Here is a 12,247-nt window from a genome sequence, read left to right on the forward strand (position 1 = left end):
CATGAAGAGCATGAATCTTCTCTTCAATAAAGCTGTTTTCTTTTGCTTTTTTCCATTTACATATTTGGTGACAAAAATCATTACCTGATCAATACTCCCCCATACTTCCATGCAAAAAGGATTGGCAGCGATCCCTGAATTTTTACAGATGTTAATTGTTTTCATGTAAACATTCTTATAAAATTCTTTTTGGGCCATTTTTTTTAAATTACAGTGAGTTCCATTAGTTATTTTGTACTTTAGTTTTTTTTAAAAAGCAAGTGTCTTCCTTTAAAAGTAAAATTCCATGTTTACCCTCAATCAATTATATTTAAACAGAGTAGGAAAGAATCAAGACTAGTTTTCTTATTATTGAAAATCTGCTCAGTAAATGTTATAATTCTAGAAAATGCTTACAAATGTCTTCTGTTATCAGGATGGACAACGTGATTTTACTCTAAATGTTGAGTCCAACAAATGATTGCAAACTAAAAAAAGTTCTTTAAATAAAAATTAAGTGTCTCTAACCTTTATTCTTTGTGAGAAGGGGGTGTGTTTTTTGATATGTGTGTAGAGTTCTGAGAGTATGAGGCATGCTTTAAGAAAATGTGTGTAAACAATAGAGAAAAACTGTAATACAGCACAGGATCAACACACCAGGGCTTTCATGAAGGAGGCTGAAACACGTCTCATCTTCAACACCAATAGTCTTTGTATCCCACTCATATATTTTCCTTCCTGACAGCTTTACTGTCATTAACCCGACAGAATCACACTGAGTCCTTCTCATGACCACTCAAGCTTCTATAAAAGGTTCATCTGATGTCACGTTCAAATTGTGCTGCTTTTGGTTTATAGTCTCTCCTGAAGTCATTCCTATCTTTTATTTGTAGTTCTATAACGTTCTAGTCGGCCTTTGCTTCCTTGCAGAGACGGAGGGACCAATCTGTTCATTTGAAACAAAGACGCTTTACAGGGAGCAACGTTTTGATCATTGTCGTCACTCAGGGACCAGCTGGGAAAACTTGTAGTGGAACAAAATGTGTGAGAAGGTGAAGGATCATCTGTCCATCACTGTTTCCTCTCTGCAGCTGTGAGCAACAACAGCTTTTGACCATAAACACAAATCAACTTTACAAGCGTTTCAATAGCAGTGCCATTTTATTACAGATGATCAAATGAAAGCAGTGCACATGTGACATCACCAGGACTCATATCCCTGGAAGTAACTGATAAGGAGAATCATAAGGAACCAAATCACAGAACGGAGGTCTCAGTCCATCTCTCTCGGTGAGGGATTTCCACAAAACCGTTATGATCTGCAGAAAGAAAGAAACACAGAGAAGAAGGAGACTTGTCACCAAATGGCTTCAACCGACTAACTGAGAGAATTGTGGGACTAAACGTGACTTGAAATGGCATCTTGTCGGCTTCTAGTGATGCGTTAGTGTCCAGAAGAGCAGAGGACGAGCCCATCGGGGTCCTGGGACACAACACAGAGGGGGGGGGGGGGGGGGGGGCTTCTACTTACTCTGACGGAGAAGGAGGAGGAGGAGGAGGAGCGGGCTGTAATAAAGACATTTTAAACATTTCAGATTCACTTAGCTGAAGAAATTAGGAAACAGGAAAAGTTTAAATTCTCTTACCCTCCCTGCAATCGCGCTACAGGCTCCTGGTCTCAGTCTGCAGTTGGAACGTTGAATCCCTTTCTTTCCAGATTGTTTCATGTTGCCCTCCTTCTCGTTCACCACATGTATAACAAAGTACAATTGTCATTTCCAAACTGAACAAAATCTTTGAGTAATGCAGTCATTTAGATCACATCATGCATAGTTAGTAGTTAATATAACAGGTCTACTTACTGAGTACCTAAGGGGAAATATGTAAAGAAAGCTAAGTGAGCCTAAAGGGAAGAGGAGGTTAGAGGCTGAGTTGTTAATAAACTACACTGAAAATGTGTTTTTCTAACTGATTATCTAAATATGAGAAGCTCATCAGATTCGATGTTCTCACCTGAGCAGCAGGCGGCTGAGGACCAATCTCTCTGGAGTCTCCATCAGCAGACGAGAAGGCTGTGATGAGCAGGAAGACCTGCAGAGACAACAGGACCAGCAGCACGCTCTTCTTCATGGTGAGTGAAGTGGAGAGTTGGATCCACACAGGTCTTTATAGACTCTCTGCCCACCAGAGAAAGGGAACGTCATAAAGAGGGTGTGGATACAAGAACACATCCACACCATCATTTGAAATGATTTGCAACCTTGACATCGGCTTCTGGGAAGTTTAGCTGATATCTGCTTCCTTCCCTCGAAGTCCCCCCCAGGAACTTAACTGTGGATGTCACTGATGGCTCAACACTGTGTTGCTTAAATGTTGCTGCTGTGAGGAGATGTGGGATTGCATTAACTCTTTAAGGAAGCATATTGCTCTTTTAATATCTACAGAATTCAACCAGGTCTCCTAAAGGCTACTACTTTATACATTTGGGTCTTTTCTGTCAGTTAGGAACCTTCTCAAGCAGAGGAGACAATCTAAGTGCAGAAAAAGTGTATTTTGGGTAAAACGCTGAACATCAAGCTGCTTTGAATCCTTAGAATGCGATAAATGCACAGGACCAAATTCATCCACATGTTTAATTGAGAGTATTAAGTTAAGTTTATCCTCATTAAATTGTTCTTTCTGTATTATACTTATATCCCTAATGTCCCTCCTTTCACTTGACGGTGATCCACCTAATTTTACATCATCACTGACTGTTTCACTGACACATTGCATCACATTGTGGTTTTTTAACGTAAAGAGGTTGACGTGGCAAAGCTTACGTTTTGTTTTTAAGCCACTTCATGCGGAATAAACAACGCATTTAGTACTCAGACGCTCTAATGAAATACTCTCTCTTTTTTAGGTGTATAACAATTGGGCTGGATGGTTTCATTTCTTCTAAAATGTTATCAGTAAAGAAAAATAACCAGGCAGATGAATTGGAGATTGAATCATTTCCTGCAAACTTGTTTTAAATGTTATTAACTGTAGTTTTAAGTAGTGCAGCATAATAAGTCCACACTACTGAGTCAGTGTTCACTGTCTGCAGAAATACAAAGTGTTTCAGGGCTGAAAAACACAAGCTGTGCATTTTTACTAGTTTCATAATAGCATTCTGCATGTAGGGACATTTTAATGGTGACATCCTGAAGGAAAGCTACCGTTCTTTAGAGAGGATTTCAAAATTCAAGTTTCACTTCCCTCGTTGCAACACATTTCGTAACCCCAGTTGTCATCAACAGATCACATGAATTAGTACCTTAATGTACACATGGTTGTTCCAGTTATGTTATTGTAGAGACATGAGGCGTGATGTATGTGTGAGGGCAGTTTAAATAATTTAATGTTGCCAAACAACTCAGGGAATTGTTTTAAATCTTCAACCCAAATAGGAAAATGGGGGGAGGCAGAGACGCAATGTAGAATACAAAATGTAATTATTAAATTTAGGGCCGGGACTCGATTAAAAATATTAATCTAATTAATTAGTGGCTTTGAAATTAATTAATCGAAATTAATCGCATATATTATACATACAAATATTTGACCTGAGAACAGTGAGAAGTCATTTTTTTCACATGGATTTTTATTCAACCAATTCCCTCACTCTGGGACGAGCAACGGGGGAAACCAATCAGGGCTGAGGCTTACGATGATGGAGTGTCCAAAGAAAAAGGGGTAAACTCAAACAACGTGCAAAAACAAAAAAAGAGGGACACCACCACCTGAGACGCCAATCCACCACCGCATACTCAGCACCTGAATGAGGGGAGATGAGAGCAACAGGGTAAAAATAAAAGAAACCAAGCCCAGACTAATACAGAAAGAAAAGAAACACTTAAACAAAAATTATAACAAATTGCTTAACGAAATCATAAAATAAGGAAAGTAAAAATTTCACAAACAGACAAAACAAATAATCCCCACAGCCCGTCTCTCGTACACAGTTAAAATAGGTCTTGACCCAGTTAAGAGGCCCACAGCGATGTGGAGGCCAAAAGCAGAGCAGACCCAGACAAGGTGACTCAAGCTCAAGGCAAAGCAGCAGGTCTTTGGCAGGTTAGCTGGTGTAGTGCTGCTGCTGCTCAAGGATCCTTTGCCCTGCAATACAAACAGACATGAAACCTTTACCATAGCTGGAGGAAGGGGCTGAAGCCACCGTGCCACATACCGGTCACGCCGTTTCAGACAATCTGTGGGGGTCGGAGGGATCGACGCCACCGCGAAAGTTACCAGCGGTGGACACGGAGTGCAGGAAGCAGAGAGCAGCATGCAGCCATACCACAGTGAGCTTCTAGGACACAAAGAGCGCTTGAATAAGCACTGGATGGACAACGTGGGAGCGACCACAGCTGCTGCCGACAGCATACCTGTTCTATGCAACCACAGGGGATCAATACACACCTGATTCTGATGAATTGGCACACTGTTTTATGACTGAAACGGGAAGACACGTGAGCAGAGAGATTACGACAGAAGGAAGCAAGGACCTCAGGATGTCTCTGACGTGATGAAACTGGACTTGTGAAATCATGTGAAATGGTCCTTTGTTCACGTGGAAGTGAGTATTTAAAGGTCGTCGTCCTCAGAGCTCTTCATCTCATCCACCATGGACAAAGGCGTGCTGCTGGTCCTGTTGTGTCTGCAGGTCTTCCTGCTCATCTCAGCCTTCTCTTCTGCTGATGCAGCCGTTCTGAGGAGAGACGATCAGGAACAGCTGCTTTCTGATCAGGTGAGAAGAACTATGCAGCAGCTGTCACACCTTTGATTCGGTTGGTTTTGGTCTAAATGCCAAACATGTTGTGAAAGAGTTCAGTTTGTTTTGGTGGTTTTGCTTCACGGCACAGATTAATATCAGTGACTCTGAGCAGCATGAGAGATGTTTCCTGCTTTTGTTGTTCGTGAAGGAGGTGTCGCTGCCCAACGGAGGAAAGGTCGGACAAAAAGGGACTCCCAGGCGATCCGGCTGCTGGGGGAGGCCCAGTGGATGCTCAGTGATTGAAATCGTAAAACAGATTTATTTTTTCATTCAATTTACAATTTAATTCTTGAATTGAACAGAACTGTTAAAGTGACTTTTTTTTATGTTCACAGGGTAAACTGTCGATTCCTTGACCAACTAATGTAAGTGTGTCATTTAAAAATATTTATTATCATTGAATGAGATCGATGTTATTATCTTGCAATATTGTCAAAGGAGAAAGACAATGTCTAATTGAACCAAATGCAAATAGAACACAAGTTGATCTTTTTTCCTGAGTCACTTCTCACTGACTTTTCTTTGTTTTTATTTCTCAGAGAGAATAAACTCAAACCAGAACTGAAGCAGCACGTGAAGAGCATGAATCTTCTCTTCAATAAATCTGTTCTCTTTTGCTTTGCCTTTTACCTATTTGGTGACAATAATCATTACGTGATCAATACTCCCCCATACTTCCATGCAGAAAGAAATGACAGCGATTCAATTGTTTCTCATCTAAAATACTTTTTTGGCAGTTAGATATTTTTTCAACATAAAATCTTCATTTCTGTTGAATAAAGCTAGTGTTCGGTTTTCAAAATAAAATGCCATGTCCACCCTCAATCAATCAATTGAGTTTATACGGAGCAGGCAAGAATTATTAGGGAAGGAAATTAAACTCATATGATTTCAAACTAGTAGTTTTATTATTGTTAAAAATCTGCTCAGTAAATGTTATAATTCTAGAAAATGCTTACAAATGTCTTCTGTTATCAGGATGGACAACAACGTAATCGTTTACTCTGAATGTGCTTAAGTATAAAAAATTGTTGCAAACAAAATAAAGTTCTTTAAATAAAAATACACAGAGTGTCTCTCACCTTTAATGTTCAAAATTAGAAACCCAGAGGTTGTATCCTTAATAAATAACAGTTTGATTCTTATGTTTATTACTTCTCGTAAAACGGGGTAAACATTTTAACCTCTTTTGTGTCTGTGGGGCTGAAGAGGAACCTTTGCCATCACTTTATGCCGATACTGAATACAACTAAAGGCATTTCAGCTTTGTTGATTGATTGAACAACTACATTTTGTATGCTAAGCTAAACCTGTCCTGTTTGTGACTTAATGTGCAACAAACAGACTTCTTATCTAACTGTCAACTAGTAAATAGAATATTCCCAAAATGTAAAGTTATTACGGTACATTTCAATGAGTGTAGCAGCATAAAGCTGAAAGTTCACAAGATACTGTTGTTAAATGTTGAGCTTACTGCCACCAAAGGTCTCATTTATAGTGAATTAAACAGATTTCAACCCACTTGGGAGCAGAAAACTGATGACAAAAAAAATCAAGAGAAATGTAATTTATTGACCAGGGCTTTCATGAAGGAGGCTGAAACACGTCTGATCTTCAACACCAAAAGTCTTTGTATCCCACTCATATATTTTCCTTCCTGACAGCTTTACTGTCATTATACATACACATATACATCCAAGATGGCGCCGCAGATGGCCGCCTCGGCGTTTTGGTTCCTCTAACTTACTAACCCATAGCTTTAGTTTTTAGCATACTAACCCATAGCTTATATTTTATTATACTTTTATTTTATTCTATTTTTATCTCATTTGCACTATGTTGTCTTTATTGTACTGTCTTCATGCACCTTCCGCCAAGACAATTTCCATGTATGTACAACATACTATGGCAATAAACGATTCCTGATTCCTGATTCCTGATTAACTCCTGAGAGACTCACACTGAGTCCTTCTCATGACCACTCAAGCTCCTATAAAAGGTTCATCAGATGTCACGCTCAAATTGTGCTCCTTTTGGTTTATAGTCTCTCCTGAAGTCATTCTTATCTTTTATTAGTAGTTCTATAACGTTCTAGTCGGCCTTTGCTTCCCTGCAGAGACGGAGGGACCAAGCTGTTCATTTGAAACAAAGACGCTTTACAGGGAGCAACGTTTTGATCATTGTCGTCACTCAGGGACCAGCTGGGAAAACTTGTAGTGGAACAAAATGTGTGAGAAGGTGAAGGATCATCTGTCCATCACTGTTTCCTCTCTGCAGCTGTGAGCAACAACAGCTTTTGACCATAAACACAAATCAACTTTACAAGCGTTTCAATAGCAGTGCCATTTTATTGCAGATGATCAAATGAAAGCAGTGCACATGTGGCGGAGCAGTGACATCACCAGGACTTATATCCCTGGAAGTAGCTGATGAGGAGAATCATAAGGAACGAAATCACAGAACAGAGATCTCTGTCCATCTCTCTCGATGAGGGATTTCCACAAAACCGTTATGATCTGCAGACAGAAAGAAACACAGAGAAGGAGACGTGTCACCAAATGGCTTCAACCGACTAACTGAGAGAATTGTGGGACTAAACGTGACTTGAAATGGCATCTTGTCGGCTTCTAGTGACGCGTTAGTGTCCAGAAGAGCAGAGGACGAGCCCATCGGGGTCCTGGGAGGAGCCTCGAAGACACAACATAGAGGGGGGGGGGGCTTCTACTTACTCTTGAGGAGGAGGATGATAATCTGAACGAAGCTGTAATAAAGACATTAGGAACATTTAAGACTCACCTTTTAGCTCAAAGAACATCAGCAATTGGCCAGATAAAGTAATAATAATAATGATAATAATAAAAAATTGGATTTATATAGCGCTTTATAATAGTCTCAAAGACGCTTAAAGTCTCAAAGTTTAAAATATAAAGTCCATCCCGGTATCCTCACATGGGCTCAGAAAAAAACATTTAATGAGGAGAAAACAGTTAAACAGATGGAACGGTTCATATTCTTAATAAAGATGGTCTTACAATGCCTGAAATCCCGCCATTAAATCCTGGTGTCTGTTTGATGTTGGAAGGTTTCTTCTTTTTTTTTCTAGATATTCCCACGTTGTCCTCCTTCTCGTTCACCACATGTATAACAATGTGCAATTGTCATCTCCAAACTGAACAAAATCTTTGAGTAATGCAGTCATTTAGATCACATCATGCATAGTTAGTAGTTAATATAACAGGTCTACTTACTGAGTACCTAAGGGGAAATATGTGAAGAGAAAGCTAAGTGAGCCTAAAGGGAAGAGGAGTTAGAGGCTGAGTTGTTAATAAACTACACTGAGAGTGTGTTTTTCTTTAATTAACTGATTATCTAAATATGAGAAGCTCATCAGAGTCGATGTTCTCACCTGAGCAGCAGGCTGCTGAGGACCGATCCCTGTGGAGGCTCCATCAGCAGACGAGAAGGCTGTGATGAGCAGGAAGACCTGCAGAGACAACAGGACCAGCAGCACGCTCTTCTTCATGGTGAGTGAAGTGGAGAGTTGGATCCACACAGGTCTTTATAGACTCTCTGCCCACCAGAGAAAGGGAACGTCATAAAGAGGGTGTGGATACAAGAACACATCCACACCAACATAAACAATGTGAAATTCTTTGGAACCTTGACATCAACTTCTGGGAAGTTTAGCGGATTTATCTGCTTTCTTCCCTTGGAGTCCTTCCCAGGAAGGTAACTGTGGATGTCACTGATGGCTCAACACTGTGTTGCTTAAATGTTGCTGCTGTGAGGAGATGTGGGATTGCATTAACTCATTAAGGAAGCATGTTGCTCTTTTAATATCTACAGAATTCATACATTTGGGTCTTTTCTGTCAGTTAGGATCCTTCTCAAGCAGAAGAGACAATCTAAGTGCAGAAAAAGTGTATTTTGGGTAAAACGCTGAACATCAAGCTGCTCTGAATGCTTAGAATGAGATAAATGCACACATTCATGTGCCCGTTGGTTTGTGACAATTAGGTTAAGTTTATCCTAGAACGTTTTTTCCCTTCACTGGTTCACTGACACATTGCATCAGATTGTGTTTTTTTAACGTAAAGAGGTTGACGTGTTAAAACTTATTTTGTTTATAAGCCAGTTCATGCTGACTCATGCGCTCTAGTGAAATACTCTTTTAGGTGTATAACAATTGGGCTGGTTGGTTTCATTTCTTCTAAAATGTTATCAGTAAAGAAAAATAACCAGACAGATGAATTGGAGATTGAATAATTTCCTGCAAACTTGTTTTAAATGTTATCAGCTGTAGTTTTAAGTAGTGCAGCATAATGAGTCCACACTACTGAGTCAGTGTTCACTGTCTGCAGAAATACAAAGTGTTTCAAGCTGAAAAACACAAGCTGTGCATTTTTACTAGTTTCATAATAGCATTCTGCATGTAGGGACATTTTAATGGTGACATCCTGAAGGAAAGCTACCGTTCTTTAGAGAGGATTTCAAAATTCAACTTTCACTTCCCTCGTTGCAACACTTTGTAACCCCAGTTGTCATCAACAGATCACATGAATTAGTACCTTAATGTACACATGGTTGTTCCAGTTATGTTATTGTAGAGACATGAGGCGTGATGTATGTGTGAGGGCAGTTTAAATAATCTAATGTTGCCAAACAACTCAGGGAATTGTTATTAATCTTCAACCCAAATAGGAAAATGGGGGGAGGCAGAGACGCAATGTAGAATACAAAATGTAATTATTAAATTTAGGGCCGGGACTCGATTAAAAATATTAATCTAATTAATTAGAGGCTTTGTAATTAATTAATCGAAATTAATTGCATATATTATACATACAAATATTTGACCTGAGAACAGTGAGAAGTCATTTTTTTCACATGGATTTTTATTCAACCAATTCCAGTGTAGCAATAGCATATTTAGAAAAATAGTACTTTCAAAAATTCAGGTAGCCTATAGGTAAGTAGAACTTCTGTAAACTATGTTTTTTTTAAGTAGACCAATACTTTCAAGTACATTCAGAACATTGGTTATTTTTCAGACGTGGACTTAGTTACCCTGGTCCTTAAACCAGTCATCTGGTGCAGTGTGGGTTGGGTGTGGGTCCTTGTACTCAGTGTCGGGCTAACGTCCACGCTAGCTGCTAATTGTTTAGCGTTGAGGTGATACTTGAGGCTCGATGTGAATTCCTTGTTGCACAGCTTGCACACAACCACGCTCTTATCGACGCTTCCATCCGTGTGTTTATTATAACAAGATTTCCCATTCACGGGGCCACCCGACACTCGTCAGCTTCTTCGTTCATGTTCACTGTGGTTTGTTGTTGTCTGAAGTCATGAACGCTACTTGGTGCTCCAGTATAATCGGTCCTCCGAAACTCATCCAGTGAGAAACGTTCCGCGGTGCCAGAAATGTGTGTGTAAAAATGCGTAAAAAATGTTTAATGTGTTATTTTTTGTGTAATTAATTAATCTTGATTCACATTGTAATTAATTAATCTTAATTAACGCGCTAAAGTCACGGCCCTAATTAAATTCCATTCACAGTTTAAAAACAACCGTAAAAAACCTCACTCTGGGACGAGCAACGGGGGAAGCCAATCAGGGCTGAGGCTTACGATGATGGAGTGTCCAAAGAAAAAGGGGTAAACTCAAACAACGTGCAAAAACAAAAAAAGAGGGACACCACCACCTGAGACGCCAATCCACCACCGCATACTCAGCACCTGAATGAGGGGAGATGAGAGCAACAGGGTAAAAATAAAAGAAACCAAGCCCAGACTAATACAGAAAGAAAAGAAACACTTAAACAAAAACTATAACAAATGGCTTAACGAAATCATAAAATAAGGAAAATAAAAATTTCACAAACAGACAAAACAAATAATCCCCACGGCCCGTCTCTCGTACACAGTTAAAATAGGTCTTGACCCAGTTAAGGGGCCCACAGCGATGTGGAGGCCAAAAGCAGAGCAGACCCAGACAAGGTGACTCAAGCTCAAGGCAAAGCAGCAGGTCTTTGGCAGGTTAGCTGGTGTAGTGCTGCTGCTGCTCAAGGATCCTTTGCCCTGCAATACAAACAGACATGAAACCTTTACCATAGCTGGAGGAAGGGGCTGAAGCCACCGTGCCACATACCGGTCACGCCGTTTCAGACAATCTGCGGGGGTCGGAGGGATCGACGCCACCACGAAAGTTACCAGCGGTGGACACGGAGTGCAGAGAGCAGAGAGCAGCATGCAGCCATACCACAGTGAGCTTCTAGGACACAAAGAGCGCTTGAATAAGCACTGGATGGACAACGTGGGAGCGACCACAGCTGCTGCCGACAGCATACCTGTTCTATGCAACCACAGGGGATCAATACACACCTGATTCTGATGAATTGGCACACTGTTTTATGACTGAAACGGGAAGACACGTGAGCAGAGAGATTACGACAGAAGGAAGCAAGGACCTCAGGATGTCTCTGACGTGATGAAACTGGACTTGTGAAATCATGTGAAATGGTCCTTTTTTCACGTGGAAGTGAGTATTTAAAGGTCGTCGTCCTCAGAGCTCTTCATCTCATCCACCATGGACAAAGGCGTGCTGCTGGTCCTGTTGTGTCTGCAGGTCTTCCTGCTCATCTCAGCCTTCTCTTCTGCTGATGCAGCCGTTCTGAGGAGAGACGATCAGGAACAGCTGCTTTCTGATCAGGTGAGAAGAACTATGCAGCAGCTGTCACACCTTTGATTCGGTTGGTTTTGGTCTAAATGCCAAACATGTTGTGAAAGAGTTCAGTTTGTTTTGGTGGTTTTGCGTCACGGCACAGATTAATATCAGTGACTCTGAGCAGCATGAGAGATGTTTCCTGCTTTTGTTGTTCGTGAAGGAGGTGTTGCTGCCCAACGGAGGAAAGGTCGGACAAAAAGGGACTCCCAGGCGATCCGGCTGCTGGAGGAGGACCGGTGGATGCTCAGGCCTTGAAAGCGTAAAACAGATTTTTCATTCAGTTTACAATTTCATTCTTGAATTGAACAGAACCGTTTGAGTGACTTTTTTTATGTTCACAGGGTGAACTGTTGATTCCTTTACCAACTAATGTAAGTGTGTCATTTAAAAATATTTATTATCATTGAATGAGATCGATGTTAATATCTTGCAATATTGTGAGATAAGGAGAAAGACAATGTCTAAATAAACCAAATGCAAATAGAACATGTTTCTATTCAACAAATAGATAGATTCATGAATAGATTGATTTAAACTAGGGCCGGGACTCGATTAAAAATATGAATCTAATTAATTAGAGGCTTTGTAATTAATTAATCAAAATTAATCGCATATATTATACATACAAATATTTGACCTGAGAACAGTGAGAAGTCATTTTTTTCACATGGATTTTTATTCAACCAATTCCAGTGTAGCAATAGCATATTTAGAAATATAGTACTTTCAGGAATTCAGGTAGCC

This window comes from Pungitius pungitius, chromosome 15 (genome assembly GCF_949316345.1).
Source record: "Pungitius pungitius chromosome 15, fPunPun2.1, whole genome shotgun sequence".
In the NCBI taxonomy this organism is placed as follows: Eukaryota; Metazoa; Chordata; class Actinopteri; order Perciformes; family Gasterosteidae; genus Pungitius; species Pungitius pungitius.